The sequence below is a fragment of the Macrotis lagotis genome, chromosome 5 (assembly GCF_037893015.1).
Source record: "Macrotis lagotis isolate mMagLag1 chromosome 5, bilby.v1.9.chrom.fasta, whole genome shotgun sequence".
Taxonomy (NCBI): domain Eukaryota; kingdom Metazoa; phylum Chordata; class Mammalia; order Peramelemorphia; family Peramelidae; genus Macrotis; species Macrotis lagotis.
The window spans coordinates 200,311,635-200,329,097 of record NC_133662.1 but is presented as its reverse complement, the minus strand read 5'-3'; the positions used below and the strand labels follow the sequence as shown (position 1 = coordinate 200,329,097).

General features: G+C 38.4%; 1 long non-coding RNA gene across 9 annotated transcripts in view; it reads left to right on the top strand.

Moving 5' to 3' along the window:
* LOC141488285 (uncharacterized) overlaps nt 1-17,463 on the top strand; it is a 135,134-nt gene that overhangs the window by 77,872 nt on the left and 39,799 nt on the right. For 7 of the 9 annotated variants that reach the window (XR_012468627.1, XR_012468629.1, XR_012468635.1 and 4 more), the window contains exon 3: nt 11,825-12,693. The exons of the other annotated variants lie outside the window; for them this stretch is intronic. This is a non-coding gene — a long non-coding RNA (uncharacterized LOC141488285). The remainder of the gene's footprint in view (nt 1-11,824; nt 12,694-17,463) is intronic. 9 annotated transcript variants of the gene reach the window in all.

Here is a 17,463-nt window from a genome sequence, read left to right as displayed (position 1 = left end):
TTGAATCTATCCTCAGACAGTATTTGCATGACTTCAGTATTTTACTTAACCCTTTTCAGTTTCCTCCATATAGAAAATAGGGATTTTAATAATGCTTACCTCACACAGTTATTCTGTGAACCAAATAAAATGTATAAAATGTTTTATAAAGCACAAGGTCCTACATAAATGTTAGGTATTATCACCATTATTAATTTTACTATTTACCCAAGTTATATAGGCAGTGAGTAGCAAAGTTGGCATTTGTTCCCAAGACTTTTGGTTCATAGAGTGCTCTGTTTTAGCTTCAGGAATTTTCCTTATCATACAAATTCTGCAAAATATGCCCAGCTGAATTACCCTTTTCTTCACAAATAAGCCTGCATTGCAGATAATAGCCAGTTATAACTTAGTGGATAAGTAGTTGTGACTTGCTCAGGCTTACTTGTGATTAATTTCAGAAGCTATATTTGAACCCCAAAATTTCTGCCACCAAAGCCCAGTCCCTCTAAAGTTATTTTAAGAGAAATTTATTGAAAGCAAATAGCCCTTATAAGTAGCTATTAGCATGGTCATTTCAAACCTCCCAGATACTAAACATCTGAGATGTAAGGGTCAGTTGGTCATTACTTCTGTTTTAGGAAATGCAAGACACAAATGGATTCAAAATGGAAATATTCTGCAAGGTTCTATTTAGGAATGCATAGCCCTACCTTAGAAGAATTTTCCTGAAGGCAGCTTTGGGGATGGGTGAGGCACAGAACTGCTATCCAATGGAAAAAAAAGCTTATGTTTTTAAAAGAATTCAGTTTAAGATGAAAGGGAGGTGTTTTTCCCTCACTGTCCATGGCAACCAGAATTAAAAATGCTTGGTCCAGGAATGGCATAAAAGTCCTGCTAAAGGAACCCAGTGTGTAACTGGAGGTTGTACTTGGGCCCACTTCTCTCCATTCCCCAGCACAGAAGACTGCTTTGTGTTTTTTCAAGCTGACTCCATCGCCCTCCCGCCAGGCTGCTATGAAAAGAAAAATTAAACAATATAATAACCTTTTCCTCTGGAGACTTTAAGCCTCTCTAAGCTTCTGTTTTGCCTTTGGTCAAAGAACTTAACCTCTTGTTTGTATTATTTTACCTTTCTCTAGATGGTCCAATTTAGGAGATTTTAGAGATTTCAAAGATCTTAAATTCAATAAGGCTATCAATCTATCAATCCTCTGCATCTCAGTTTGTCTATCTTTGAAGTCCCAGTCCTTAGCTCTTTGTTGGTTTGTTTGTTTTTTTTTTTTTAACCAGATTTTGGAATTTGATGCTATTTTCTTCCTTTCTGCTCTCTCTCTCTCTCTCTCTCTCTCTCTCTCTCTCTCTCTCTCTCTCTCTCTCTCTCTTTCTCTCATTTTCTTGAACTCTGCCTCCCCATCTTTCTCATATTTCTCTTGCTTTCTCCTCTGGATTCTTCTTATCTGTCTTTCAACATATCCAGGTCTTCTCTATCCTAAAAAATGAACTTCCTTTTGTCTTTCCCTTTTCCTATTTAGGTCTTCCAAAACATATTTACAGAACTCTCTGACCCCCTGATTTGTAGAGGCAGGTTCAGTGAGTCCTAGAAAGGTTGAGTCCAAGGTCTTGTCCAGACTTACCCAAGGTCACACAGACACTAAATGGCAGAACCAGATTTTGAATTCAGATGATCTGATTCCAAATTCTGTCTTTCCTCCTTGATCACATTGCTTGCCCTTCCTAAAATTTTAAAGAAAGGAACCTTTGACATCCTCTAACCCAACACTTTTATTTTACACTTGAAGAAGATGAGTCTTACAGAATTTAAATGATCCATCTGGGGTTACACAGTTAGTAAGTAGTAAGTGATGGGATTCCAACCCAGCCAATCTTTGATTATTGTCCAGTATTTTTTCAGCATACCATGATTTCTTATCTGCCTTGACTTCTCTGCAGTATTGACATTATTAACTTCTCTTCATCCCTTCTCCCAATCTCCAGACCTTCACTGTACATTCTCCGCTTCTTTGTCTTCAGAGAAACCACACTCTGCTGGTTCTTTTTCATCTTCAGTTTCTTCTTCTCCTTCTCCATTAGCAGCCAGTTTCTCTTCCTCCACCTCTTCTTTTTGCCCTCCTCCTTCTTCTCCACCTCCTCCTCTCTCTCCTTTTTCCCTCCTCTCTCTCCAACCCCCTTCTCTTTCATAGTACAAACTATTATCTCTGTCTATACAACTCTAGAACTTTAGACTTGACTTCAGACTGAGGACTTCAAGAGCTTGTGGGATATCTAATCCTGCCTCCAGAGTCCCATTGTCCCATCATTATGCCCAAAGCTAAGATTATATTCTTTAGTACTAAGTCTGCTTATTCTTCACATCATTCATCATTCTTAGTCTTCCATGTTTGAGAACCTGTGTTGCCTCTGACTTTTTCATCTCACTCACATGTCACATCCTTTTATTTATCAAGAAATTTTTGATTATTTCCAGTAGTTTCCAAGATCCCCCAAATCAAGAACAACTCATCAAGGCTGGATGTCTCTGGTTTAATTGCCATCCGGTTTAGGCCCCTAAACTTAATCCTGTTAGATTGTTCTTTGGAGATGGAGTCACTTGAAATGTTCAACAAATGGAGTTCTGGTCTCTGTTGATCAATGAGCAATGGGTGGAAATGAAATCATTATGAGTGATTTGAAATGAATGGTCAGAATCAAAGGTAATCACACTTAACTTGAAGGCTTGGTGATAGAGTTATCTTTGAGATTTCTTTCTCAACTTTTATGTAGAAACCTATCCCTCTCCTTGTTTCCTGATGCCTGAGTTCTGACTTTCATGCTAGATTTGTGTTTGCTATTTTCATTCTGTTTTTTTTTTACTTTTTCGATGTGCAAAAAAATGTACCCAACTTTTAGATTGACAGGATGCTGCCACAATTCTGAAAGCCTATCTCCAAAACATCAAAAAAGGGCACATTTCATTAGCAGAAAACTTGCCAGTGTACTTAGCTTAATGAGTCAGTGTGACATTTAAAAAGAATCCACAAAGCTTATTTATTTTCAGCAGCCCCTCTAGTGACATTCTCCAGAGGAAGTGTGGCAATTCTGTTTGTTAAATTTCCAGTTTTGAATGTCATTTTATTTGAATGTTTAAGACAGCGTAATAGAGACTTTATTTCTTTAACCAAATCTCTTTCTGTTCATGGTAACTGAACTTAAACAAAATTATAAAATTTCTTCTCTTTAGGGCACACATACACACACAATATTGACTTCATATGTTAATCCTGTAGTTACCTTATGGCTTCTTCAACAAGTCATTGCTTTTTAACTTAGGATTTCTAGATTCCATAAACTCTAGATGTGTGGTCTTGTATTATAGGGAAGATTTTTTGGTACCACACCCTTAGGAGTGATCTGAGATTGTTGTTGTTGCCCATTCCTTTCAGTTTTGTCTGACTCTTCATAACACCATTTGAGGTTTTCTTAGTAAAAATTTCCTTCTCCAGCTCATTTTACAGATTAGGAAACCGAGGCAAATGAGGTTGTAATTTGCCTAGGGTTACAAAGCTAGTAAGCATCTGGGACCAGATTAGAACTCAGGTTTTCTTGACTCCAGGCCTGGTGTTCTAATTACTTTATCATTTCTAATATTACTGGAAATCACAAGAAAGAAACAGTAAAATTCTGCAAAAATCAAAAGAAATAACTGATAAAGCCCTGTTATAATACTTTCCAGAACTGTAATTGTAGTGTTCAAGGTTTTCTTTTGACACAGAGTCTCAGGGATTGAAATTACCCTGACTCATCATCTCTTTCTCAAATAATTTGAAATTTGACTATCTTCTCTGATACCTAGGATATAGTTATTAACTTCCCTTGCAAGCACATATTTATACAAGTATAATGGATATATAGATTTATTTTATAGATTATTTTAAAAATTGAACTTATAAAAATTCCCTAAAAATAATTCTAATTGGTGAGCAGATTTCTTCCCAGAAGCCTGAATAACATCAATTTCTTATAGTTACAACCTGAATGGTAGATTTTGTTTTTATGTCTCTAAGTTGGTTGCTCTGTATTTGTGTCTTACCATATGTGTCTTGACTGTGTCCTTTCCCATGAGGAACACATCGACAATGAAGTTGACACTTGCATTGCCAGAGCTAGTTCAGAAATTGGAAGGCTTCTTAAGAAAGTATAGGAGAGAAGAGGTATTAGACTGATGAACAATTTAAAGGTCTATAGAGCCATTGTGCTGATTTCATTGCTAAATGCATATGAAACCTGTATGCAGAGAGTGGAGGTTTGAGGCCTATGTGATTATAAATTTCATATACTATCAGATAAGAGCTGATATGTGGGTTGGTTTTACTAAACTATCTTTTTCTCTTTCTCTTTTATTCTTTCTTACCAGAAATGACTTGCTAGGTAGGGGAGGGATGCAATTATAAATGAAGGTATAAAATAAAAATATGAAAATAACCATTTTAAAAATGAATTAACAAGCAATAAAGAAAAAATAGATACACAGACATAACCCCTCTTAAACTGTCAATAGTTGCTGTTCCTTAAATCTTGACAGAGGAAGGTGTCACATATTTATAACACATATCTATTTCCTAACTGAATACTATTTTTGACCAAAGATGAACCTTGACTGAAGTCTGTCTCATCTTAAATTCTCCTACAGGTCATCCATGAAAGTGACCCTGGATCTTCAGAGGTCATGCCAATGAAGCATCTGTTGGCAGAATGATCACCCACATAAATGAAAACAATGGGCCCTTGAAGTATTATTATCATCCAAGTATATTATGTTGAGGATCATGTGTTCAAGTATTTAAACTTAATTATATGTCATTGTATTGAATATAAAGTTTGACTTTTAAAAAACATTTTAAAAAGCTTTAATAACATATTATATTTACAATCTTTTAATCTTGGAATGTTTCAGATCTTAATCACATTTTGTGAATGATGACTCTTTTCCTATCCTGCCCCAAAAAGGGTAGCACATGACCTCCCATTCAAGGGTATTTTTATTCACTGCTCTTATTTGTCATGTTCATAGAAACTTGAAACAAGAAATATTGTGTGAAACTTCAAATAGAAACTTTTCCTCATTAAATCCAACAACTCATTAAGAAATTCTAAAATTAGACTCTCCCTTAGGTTTCTAGAATGTTCATTGGTTGAAATCAGAAACCCAAGTGACTGGTAGAATGGTTGTTTTCTCAACAGAAACAGAGAAGTTTGGAGAAAGAGTAAGTTTAGTCAGTAATGCAACATTTACTAAGTTATTACCATGTTCTAGGCCCTGTGCTAGTGCAAGGGGCCCAAATAAAGGCAAAAACCTGATCCCTTTCCTTAAGAAGTACACATGCTAATGGAGGTGAAAATGTGCAAAATATTGCACATGCAAGATAGATTCAGGGAAAGTGGAAAAAATCTCAAATAATAAACAGGTTTAAATGACTTGTCTGGGATTTCACAATTAGCATTATGGGAGTTGGGAGTATGGTGAGGTACAAGGAAAGGTCTCCTGAAGAATGTGGATTTTAATCAGAATCTTAAAGGTAGCCAGGGAATTCTCAATGTAGGCATTAGATTGGAGAGTTAAGAGACCACCAGTGAAATGGCAAACTTTACAAGTTGATTGAGAGGTTGATGGGAGGTTGTGAAGGCAACCTGCTGTAAATGCCCTTTAATCCTGAAGCTAAAAGGGAGCTACTGGATTTTACTGAGCAGAGGAATAGCCAGTGATACCTATACCTTAGAAAAATCACTTTGACCGTCATGTGGAAAATTATTTTGAGAGGGGAGAAACTTGAGGAGAGAGGCAATTGCAACAGGGCATGTGATGAAACCCTTACCCTGGTGGTGTCTGGTGAAGAGAGAGAATGTGACACATTGGAGAGGTGTGACGGAAGTAGAATTGACAGGATGCTCAGGAGATAGTTGGTGAGTGGTAGAGATAATGAAGTCAGACAAAGAGAACAGGAAATAATATAGAGAGAGGTGATACCTGAATCTGTGGGAATTGATGAGATTACTAAGAAATGATATTGAAAGACAATACTTGGGGGCTCAGGGCAGTCTTTGGAGGACATGGATGATGATCCAGAAAAAAAGGAGTATTTGCTTTAGAAGGAGGGTGCTGATAGGTGTGGAGAGAACCAGGAGAATTGTATGTCACAAAAGTCAAGAAAGGAGACGGTGTCTAGGATGAGGAGCTGAGTTGCAGACAACTGCATCAAAAGCTAAAGATATCAATAATAGTAGCTAACTATAAAACACCTTCTAGGTGCTTAGAATTTTACAATTTTTATCTCATTTGAACCTCACAACCACCTTGGGAGGTAGTCACTATTTATTATTCCCATTTTACAATTGAGGAAAATGAGACAAATGGAGATTAAATGACTTGCCCAGGGTTACATGACATCAGGGAGGTGATGCCTTGACATGCACATGATTTGAATTTGAGTGAGGGGGTGCTTGTGCTGAGTCACCAGCCCCACTTTCTCCTGCAGAGTCATCTTGGTTCAGAGATCAGAAATGAATCAAGATGACTGGAGATAGCCCTGATGTGAGAAATTCAGGGTTAAGTGACTTGCCTAAGGTCACCTACCTAGTAAGTGTCTGAGGTGGAATTTAAACTCAGGTCTTCCTGACAGTGCTCTGTACACTATGGTATCACCTAGTTATCACTTGTATCATGCCCTCTCCAGCCCCCTCCACTCCAAGCATGGATGACTTAGAGGATGATGATTTTATTAATAATAATGGGGAAATTAGGAAGAGTGGAGGATTTGGAGGGGAAAGATAATGAGTTAGTTAGACCTCAATAGCCAACTTGGGCACAGTCCTTCAGGAACTAAAGCCTGCTTGGGGTTGCAACCAGCTCTGCAAAGTGCTAGGTCAGAGATTTGAAGAATAGAGGGAATGAGTGGGGGTTCTGGCAAAACACACTGTGGAGAACTTCATCAAGGGAAAGGGCATAGTATTCAGCTGAGACCAAATCTGACCATTCAAAAGACATTTTGGACAGAGACCTTGGCTGGTGAACCAGGAATTGATCAATGTGAGAGGAAGTTTAGATGCCTGGAGATTCAGACTCCAAGAAAAACACAGTCAGAGGGGAGGGAGTCAGGAAGACAGTGATAAAGAAAAGAAGGGCAAAAAGAAGGTTATTAAAGTGAATTATTTCCTTAAAGAAGCCAATTCTGTTCAAAAGAGCTATTGTGGTACTATTTCCTTTTCAGGGCACCTGTGGTGAGGAGCTGGTACCCATAATGTTCCTTTATGTTATTTTTTGCCTAAGGGGGTGTGTGAATTGAGAGACTCTCCCACCATCCATCCCGGGGTCATAAACAATAGTGGGCTTGAAGTTCTGTACTTGTCCTTGACCTTCCAGCTCTAATCCTCAAACAGAGAGTTGCTTTTAAGATGCAATGATATATATTTTATGAATGGTTTCCCTTACCGAATGTTACTTTACTTGTATTGATGCCAATGGGAAGTGTCAGTCACACAAATCCTTTAGCTCTACTGGATGTCCAAGCACAGATAGCTCCTTGTGAGTGTGACTTCCCCATCTTTGTTATCTGCTTAAGAATAATGGACTGATTGTAGCTCATGGCTACAGTCCCAGATACACCTGGACACCCAACTAAAGTCAGGCAGGAAACACATGACCAGGGCTTTGACTCCAGATTGTCTTATGTTTACATAATACTTTAAGTTGTCCAAAACAATCCACATTGTGATAGAAGTAGTAGAATAATGACCCTCCACATTTCTTGCTCATAATTATTTGCTTGAAACACTTACTGTTGTTCAGTTTGGGGTTTTCTTGCTAAAGATCTTGGAGTAGTTTGCCATTTCCTTCTCCAACTTATTTTAGAGATCAGGAAACTGAGGTAAACAGGTTTAAATGACTTGTCTGGGATTTCACAGCTAGTAAGTGTCATATTTGAGGTCATATTTGAATTCAGGTCTGAGTTGAAGAAGAAAATGGCAAACCACCTGAGGAAAACTTCAAATAGAGTCATGAAGAGTCCGATGTAACTGAAGCAACTGAATATCTACATGTATATCATCATTTGACTTTGACAATAATCCTGTGAGTTTATCACCCCCCCCCATTTTATAGATGAAGAAACTGAGAGAGAATAAGTGAATAGTCCAGGGTTACAAATTAGTGAGGGAGGGTCTGAAACAGGATATTCAGGTCTTCCTGATTCCCAAGTCCATTTACTGTGACATCTGCCTGTTTAATGGACATTCTCAACTCTGTACCAGTTTACTGATTATCTAAGATAGTTTCATCTACATTTTTGGGTTCCTAGGCTTACTCTGAGAGTGATAGATTAGGCTCAAATCAAATGCAGCAAATCCACATGGTAGATTTTGAAGGTGCAAGACAGGGACCAAACCACACATAATGGTGACCAGATTGTGCCTGTCCCCACAGGAGTTTAGCTTCTGGAAACATTTGGTCTAGTGCTGAAAACGTAGAGACAAACAGAGAGTCATCAGATCCAGTCAGGAAATCTATCCGGAAGCCTTTATTAAATACTTTCTATGAGTTAGGAGTGGTGCTGGTGGTACAAAATCAAAGATGAATCATTTAAGGAGCTTTTGGATTATCTAGGAGAGAACATTCACAGATACATACATACATATATATATATATGTATAAAATCATTTGGAAGATCAGTTTTTGGTAGGGTGAAGTTACTGGTAGTTGAGAGGAAGATAAGAAAATACTATATATAGAGAAGAGAGCATTTGAATACTTTTTTTTTGCAAGGCAATGGGGTTAAGTGACTTGCCCAAGGCCATACAGCTAGGTAATTATTAGTTGTCTGAGGCCTCATTTGAACCCAGGTCCTCCTGACTTCAGGGCTGGTGCTCTATCCACTGCAGCTGTCCTCATTTGAATACTTTTAAAAGAAATAGGAGTTCCTAAGAGGCTGGAGATGAGGTGCGAATGCATTCCAAGCATGGGAAAGGGCGATGGAGTGATGTGTGAAAGAAAAAATTCAGACTGAAAAGTTCCTCATGTGTGCCGAGCCACTGTGATTCAGTGACAGTAAGAGGAAGGTAAGGAGGGCTCAGGTAAAATCTGCCTAGCAGCAGTTCCAGTCAGTATCTCCTGGGAGGGGTTAAAAGAAGTTATCTTGATGAAATAGGATTGGATTATAAAAGCAGGAAAATGATAGTAATCACCCCTCCTACAAGGAATATATCAGTATGGAACACTGCTCCTTTTACTGACACCTTATAGAAAAATAATTTTCTAACTAACAGGCACCCACAGTTCATGCGTCAAAGATATATGGATAGGGGCGGCTAGGTGGCACAGTGGATAGAGCACCGGCCCTGGAGTCAGGAGGACCTGGGTTCAAATCTGATCTCAGACACTTAATAATTACCTAGCTGTGTGGCCTTGAGCAAGCCACTTAACCCCATTTGCCTTACAAAAACCCAAAGATATATGGATTTCCTCTCAATTTGAGAGTGTGTGGTGCAACCTGGATATCAGAGGAAATGAATTTATAATGTACCTAGACAAGGGTTTGGCTTTGTTTACATTTCTTAAAACCTGCTTACAGATTAGCCATGTTATCACCAGCCCAAGTTATCCTGCTAGGGATTACTCTCTCCCCTCTGGTTTATTATCCACCCTTGAATAGTCTTCAGTCCCAGTCAGCTGCTATAGGACTAGATAGAGCTACTGATTTCTATTGATCTCATTTGGTCAGTGTTTTTCATAAGTAGTAATAGGGCTGAATATGTATGTGTGTGAATTTTAACCTTTCTGTGGACTCATATCCTTAGTGAAATTTGAAGAGATCATTAATATGAGGTTAGATGCAATCCCTTAATACTCTATAAACACAAGTATGATACCTGTTTGGATAGAGATAGCCATATGATATTGCTATGACACATACTCTACATGATTAATAATTTTTCATTCCAGGGTTTATCTTCAAATTAAACCAAAAGGTAAAAGCAGAAATAACAAATAGGGCCATATTATATTTGATCAGATCCTATTGATTTCACAGTTTGGCATGGGGTAGCAGAAGGAATATTGAAGCTGTAGTCAGAGAACTGGGGTCTGATAATACCTGTTTTACCTTGGTTCTCAGTTTTTCTCATCTGCAAAATGAAGAAGTTAGACTGATGATCTTTGAGATCCTTTCTAGCTCTAAGTTTAGGATCCTTTGAGTTTTCGCTATTTGATATAATTACTGATATAAAAATCCCAAAACCATATGGTATGTGATTAGGTATGAATGAGAGGTTGACACATTCACTGGATCAGTCTGAGGGAGCTGTTCATCTCTGTAGTCGAGAATTTTAATTCTTTATTCAGGAAAAAAAAATGTTGGACTAGATAGTCTACCAAGTTCCTTCTATTTGTAAACTTCTATTATCCTATAATACTTGAAGGTGTTTGCATGGATCTATATTAGAACCCCTTGTTTTAAGTGATTTGTCCAGAAAGTATTTTTAGACCTACGCACCCTGAATTTTCCCTATGATCCCTGGGCTACTAGGAAGGTATTTCAGTCACGGACTTAGCAAAAATGTTGCAGTGTGAAATGGAATGCCACCATCATAGCTAGATAGTAGACTGTGTGAAGGGAAGTATTTAAAAAGAACTTAGAAATATAGTTGGAATTAGATGGTAAAGGACTTTAAATTCCAAAGAAAACAATGAGTACTTTTGCCCTATTGGAGAAACAATTAGCAGCCACTGAAGCATTTTTGAGTAAGGAAATGACATGTTCAGCCCTGCTCCTTAGGAATATCAATTTGGCATCAGTATAGAGTATGAACTGGAGAGAATAAACACTTGAGGTAGGGGCAACTCTGTGCTGGATCAGGAAATTCAAAGTAGAAGAGAATAATAAATTGCATAGTTGTTGGAACATAGCAAATCTGCTATTAAGGAGGTATGGATGGAAGACTTGACCTCTTCCTGATTGTATCAGTTCTAAATAAAGAACCAGGATGATGGAGTAGCCAGGAGAATGAACTAGTGTAGTAGCCATGTGAATGAAGAAACGTTGGAGGAGGATGATGCTATGGAGGTAGAATCAATAGGAAATGGCACCTGGTTGGATTCCGTGAGTGAGGGTTAGTCCAAAATTGTGAATCTGGGTGAATGGAAAAATGGTGATACTCTCTAGAGAGACAGGAAATTAGGAAGAGGGTGTTTCAAAGTTTGTTTACAGATAAATATACAACTAAAAGGAAGAATTTCAAACAAAAAATGAATGGTGATGCCTTAAAATGACTTAACATAGGGAAATTACACTCTTTTATGTGAACTTATTCCTTTGCTTTTACTCCATTCATTTGCAGGGGAAACTAAAAAAATAAATCTTTGGGTTGAGAAAAATGTGAAGCTTCAGATCCAGAAATCTGTGGGCAGCTTGTTGAGAGGGAAATTCTGATATTCCTGAAGGAATGAATTCTGATAGTTGAATATAATGTAGTTTGGAAGACTTTCCCAAATAGAATTTTTGATGGAAATTTTAAGGATCTGGCTTATAACTGCCAATGAGAAAACTCAGACCTTTGGTTCAAAATTCACCATATATGGAGGAGCACAAACAAATGTATGTAGCATCTGGTACACTTCCTTCTTGCATATAGAGCATCCAGAAGAGTAATTCCAAATTCAAAATTGGGTGCAGGTCTTCATTCACTCAAAATGGATGTGGGATTGGCACAGAGACTGCTTTTGGTTAGGAAGTTTAGATTAAATATAAACAACACCTGCAGGCACTACTTAGCTAATTAGTTGCTTTGTATTCAAAAGGTTGGACTACTGGATATAAAGCACTCTTTTCATAGAAGAAAAGCCTATCATACACAAAGCTCTGAGAACAGAAAGATTCTCCTCTGAGGAAGAAAAGATCCAAAGGTTTTTATACTGAACATATGAGAGAGATCTGTCTTTTTTAAGAGCCAAAGTTAATAACCTATGAACTCGTAAGCTAAAAGAATGATGGCAGAGGATTCACTACTTCCTCTGATGGAAAAGATGGAACACCTCAGTTAAAAATGCTAGTTGAAGCCAGAGAGTGGAAGCAGAAAGACCTTTCATAACCTTGTGATATCTAGCTGCAGCAGATTGAGTTTGGTTTGTCCTTCCTTCTCACAGAGGACCAATGACATCATGAGGGTAATGTCTTGTCTTGTGAGTGAATCGGATTTAAGTGAGGTAGAGCTGTGAAAAGCCAACAGCACTTTCTCCTTCAGAGTTATCAGAGCTGGGGGCAGCTAGGTGGTGCAGTGGATAAAGCACCGGCCCTGGAGTCAGGAGTACCTGGGTTCAAATCCGGTCTCAGACACTTAATAACGACCTAGCTGTGTGGCCTTGGGCAAGCCACTGAACCACATTTGCCTCGCAAAAACCTAAAGAAAAAAAAAGACAAATATACAGAGTTATCAGAGTCCAAAGACAAGACATAAGTCTAGAGGACTGGTGATGGTACCTGGCTGCTCGAAGAACCAATAACAAGACCAAGAAAACCTTGACTAGCAACATCCATGGGGGACCACTGGAAAGCAGTGATTAGTAGAGACTACATCTAGCAGAGACTGATGACCATATCCAGAGTGGGAAGCAGGACCAGTCAGAGTCCTGAAGTCACATCAATCACAAATGACTCTATACCATTGGAGGTATGATTTGTCCCTCTATGTTTCTACCCTGGCCACATATGGACTCTTCCATGTGTGTTCCCTAGCCACATATGTTCCATGTGTGTGACTCTCTCTGACTGTTCCTTAGACATATATATTTTCTCTATGTCTTCACCCTTTCACCCCACTATTCCCTAGATATGTCTACTCTTTCCACTGATGTTTGGATACAGGGAGACTCTGTACTCCAGATTTTCTTTGAGGGGAAATATTCTATAGCTAATTTATGCCCTATGCTGCTTCATCAAATGATTTTGTTTTGAATTATGTCTATTTTTTTGACTAGTAGAAGTAAATATATGGATAAAGACTTGTGAGTTGTGGTTCTGAATGAATGAGAAAACCTGCATCAAATTTTGAAACAATTGTATCTATTCTGGGGACCCGAAATGCAAAAGGGAAATGCTTGATGCACATATTATCCATCTCCCTCCCTATCTATCCCTATTCATATATCTATCTACTTACCTATCTATCCATCCTTCTATCTATCCATCTATCTAATCTGTCTATCTGGGGCACTAGGTGGCATGGTAGAAGGGGCAGTGGCTTTGGAGTGAGAAGGACAGAAGTTTGAATTCGGTCTCAGATATTTGCTGTATGACCTTGGACAAGTCACTTAATCCAGATTGCCTCCCATTCAGGGCCATCTCCAGCTGTGCTGATTCATATTTGGCCACTGGACCCAGATGGCTCTAGAGGAGGAAGTGAGGCTAGACTAGTGATTTAGTTCAGCATCTCCTCACTCAAATCCATTTCATGTGTTTGTTATGGCTTCACCTCCCTGATGTCATGGTCTTCTTTGAGAATGAAGGATAAACATCATCTATCTATCTATCTATCTATCTATCTATCTATCTATAATTATCTGTGCTTTCCCATACCCAATTTAAATTTAGATGAGAATTTCCTCAAAGAAGTAGAGAATTTTTCAAATAATTTTCAGCTACTGGGTTTATTTACTAGTTAGCCAAGGTAAGGACAGAGGACATGGAATCATATTTAGAAGGCAATCTAGCCCTATTACCCTATTTTGCAGATGAAGAAACTGAGACTAGGAGAAGGACATAGAATTAACTAGTGATCAAGTTGAGATTGGCATCCATATAACCATCCTTCAAAACCAGTGATCTATTACAAGGTGTGATCATTACACACAGCTAATAATTTGAATTTTGTCTTTGTAATTCATACACAGGAATGTATATATATATATATATATATGTATGAGTGATTTGTATATTCATCTCTACTGAACTACAGAGAGAACCAATTAAAGGGAAATTAATTAATTGAATTAATATTTTTATATATTGAGGTTTAAGCTCTTCCCTCTTACATCAAAGAGTACTAAGCATCTACTTCTGAATGTCCTTAAACTCAATCTTGATAGAAGATATTTAGTTTTTTTATTTATAACTGTTATAATCAGGAGGAGATCAAGATTTCCATTCATACCTAAGTGACAGTTCTTCTGTGCCCCAAGAACTATACAATTTACTAATCTCTCCTAATTTGGATTTCCTGACCCAATGTAAGGTAGAGAGAAGTTGGAACAATAGCAACTGTTAGTGAAGTTGATATATTTAAAAAAAATAATTATTCAATGTATTATTTTATATATTGAGTATTTTGTTTTTAAATTTAAATTTTATTTTTAATTTATAGAATAAAATAAACAAGAAGTTGATATCTTGCTCTGAAATGTATGTATCTGAAGAGGGGGCTTCTGAGAAATCTGGAGAACTGAATTATTGATCCAACTACTCCATACATATGATGTTGCACAAAAGAAGAAGCTTTATTTTTTTTTTAGGTTTTTGCAAGGTAATGGGCTTAAAATGGCTTGCCCAAGGCCACACAGCTAGGTAATTATTAAGTGTCTGAGGTCACATTTGAACTCAGGTACTCCTGGTTCCAAAGGTGGTGCTCTATCCACTGCGCTACCTAGCCACCCCTAAGAAACTTTTTTAATTTTTGGGTTTTTTGCAAGGCAAATGGGGTTAAGTGGCTTGCCCAAGGCCACACAGCTAGGTAATTACTAAGTGTCTGAGACCAGATTTGAACCCAGGTACTCCTGACTCCAAGGCTGGTGCTTTATCCACTATGCCACCTAGCCGCCCCTAGAAGCTTTTCTTTAGGTGCATTTCTAGGTTCTACAGAAGGATGAATTCTGTTCAGTATATGTTTTAGTTATTGTAGATAGTAATTATTTTAATTTTAGCAAGTTATATATATATATATAATGAATGTATATCCTTTTCCCTCTGATAATGCCAACACTTTTTTTTTTTGCAAGGCAATGGGGTTAAGTGACTTGCCCAAGGTCACACAGCTAGGTAACTATTAAGTGTCTGAGCTCAAATTTGAACTCAGGCCCTCCTGACTCCACAGCGGGTCCTCTATCCACTGTGCCACCTAGATGCCCCCTGTCCATTCTTTAAAAACCAATCTAAATTATCCATCATGACTTCTTTGATTCTTCTCCTTTCCCTTAGTTCTTACAGCCCTTAGAATCTGTATAGTGCACAATATAATACTTGACTATTTTCTCTTGAATAGCTCTGCAATGTTTTCCTATGTAGATGCTTATGCCCACAGTGAGATGGCAGACTTCTTGAGAAAGATGATGTTTGGATGTGTTCTCTCTCACACTTTGGCAATGCTGAGTGAATACTAGCTGCTCAGTAAATACTTTGTATTAGAACTTAGAATTACTTGGAATCCGAGCCATACCTAGGGCAGAGTGACTGGGGCTTTGCTAACAGCACTCAACAACTTTGTCAGATAAAAAACAGCTAAGCTTAGCACCTAATTTATTAAAATAGTAAGTTATCAGATAGCATGTTTCCTCCTCCTAGTATGGAATCTGAGATGAGCTCCTCCCTGACCCAGTCCCTCGCCTGCTCTCTTTGTTGGCAGTGGATTTTCTAACAAATGGTCTCAGTTTCTGCCCTTTGGGCTTATTTGCTGGGGTCCTTGTGATCTTAGATCTGATCCAATATACCTCCCCACATCTCCCACTACTCAACTCAACTCAACATTTTTTTAAAAATTGATTTGAGTTGGCTGCTGGTTGCTACCTCATTGCCATGCTCATACTAGCTATAGCTGTGTTTTGGAGTGGATTCCCCATTCCCCTGTCTCATCAAATTGATTTTTTTTAACAAAAGGAGCTTATAGAATGGTCCTGGAATCTTAGGTATGATTTTTGTATTGCAAAGGACAGAAAAACTATTCCTTTTATTTATCGCATTTTCATAATACCTTGGGAACCCCTGCCCCAGAATGAAGAAAATCTGGTTTTAGCAAATCACTCCTTGGACCTCTGTACTTGGACCAAACCTGTTTTTGAATAAAATAGTGGGGTAGCATCAGCAATGGTGGTGGTGTCTCAGGGGACTACCTGGTCCCCATCCTCAGCTTCTGTGGATTGGAACTTTTGCTCCTTTGCTTTCTTCTTTCCCTACAGCCCTCACACTTCTCAGTAGGCCACAAGCACAGAGACTTCTGTGGCATTGGGTGAGCTAGGAATAGAAGGCTGACAGATGATGGGCACTGTGCTAGAGCAGCAGAACTGAGAGAATGGAAAAACTGATCCCACAGGAGGTTGGTCCACCCTGCCAATTCAGCTGGAGTTGGAGGAAGCGCTTTCAAAACAAAATGTGTGGAGGCTGGCAGAACAGAGCAGGGAGGCTTGCCAAGGCTTGCAAACTCACTATCTGAGACTGGGTGAATTCCACATGGCTAAATCACAGCTTTTCAAACCTGTGAGCACCTCTCATCTACCTTCTGTATCCTTGGCAACCCTTCAGTACGATCTGGACTAAGTCTGTTAAGGCAAAGGTCAGTGAGAACAGTCCTATGACTCAGTCATGGCAGGTTCTTTTACTATACAATATATTCTTAAAGTGAATCATCTTTAATTTTGGTAGGGGGCTTTATAGTACAGTAGTGTTTGGGGAAACTTTTACTTTAAATGAGTCTAGTGATTTCATCAGGGGGTAGCTGGGTAGTATAGAGAATTGAACCTGGAGTCAGAATGATCTAAGTCCAATATGGCCTCAGAATGGATTGACTGTGACTCTGCGTAAGTCACTTAACCCCTATTTATTTTAGTTCCTCATCTGTAAAATGGGTAGTCACTTTGGAGAAGGAAATGGCAAATCGTTCTAGTATTTTCACTATGAAAGTCTCATATGTTCATAGAGTCACAAAGAGTCAACTACAACTGAATGACTGAATAAATGATATCATTGGTGTATGGAACTCCTTCTTGTCAATAAACTCCCTCTACCAGTGCAATGCAGTACCTGGTCTGCAACTTAAAGCCTCAGAGTTGACTGGAAACAATGGAGAGTTTAAGTGACTTGCTTAGGGTCACATAGCCTATGATTGCCTGTCAATCAAGGCACATTTATTAACATCTACTAGGTACTAGACATTGTGCCAATTCCTTGGAATACAAATAGAAAGAAAAGAAAGAAAGAAAAAACAACAGTGCTTCCCTAGAGTTTATAATCTAATGAGAGAAGATAGTACACAAAATAGGGAGGGAGGAAAGGGGCAGAAAGTACCTACCCATGGAGCCAGGATGAAGGAGCCCAGAGAAATACAGCAGGTAGGAAATGAAGTTGGCTGCCCTGGGTATCCTTCTTAAGTGGAGATTCTGGGAGAAGTTCTCTACCCTCCAGTCAAAGGGAGAAACCCCAGGGATCGAGAATACCTTTGAGATGAGATTCAGGTGGT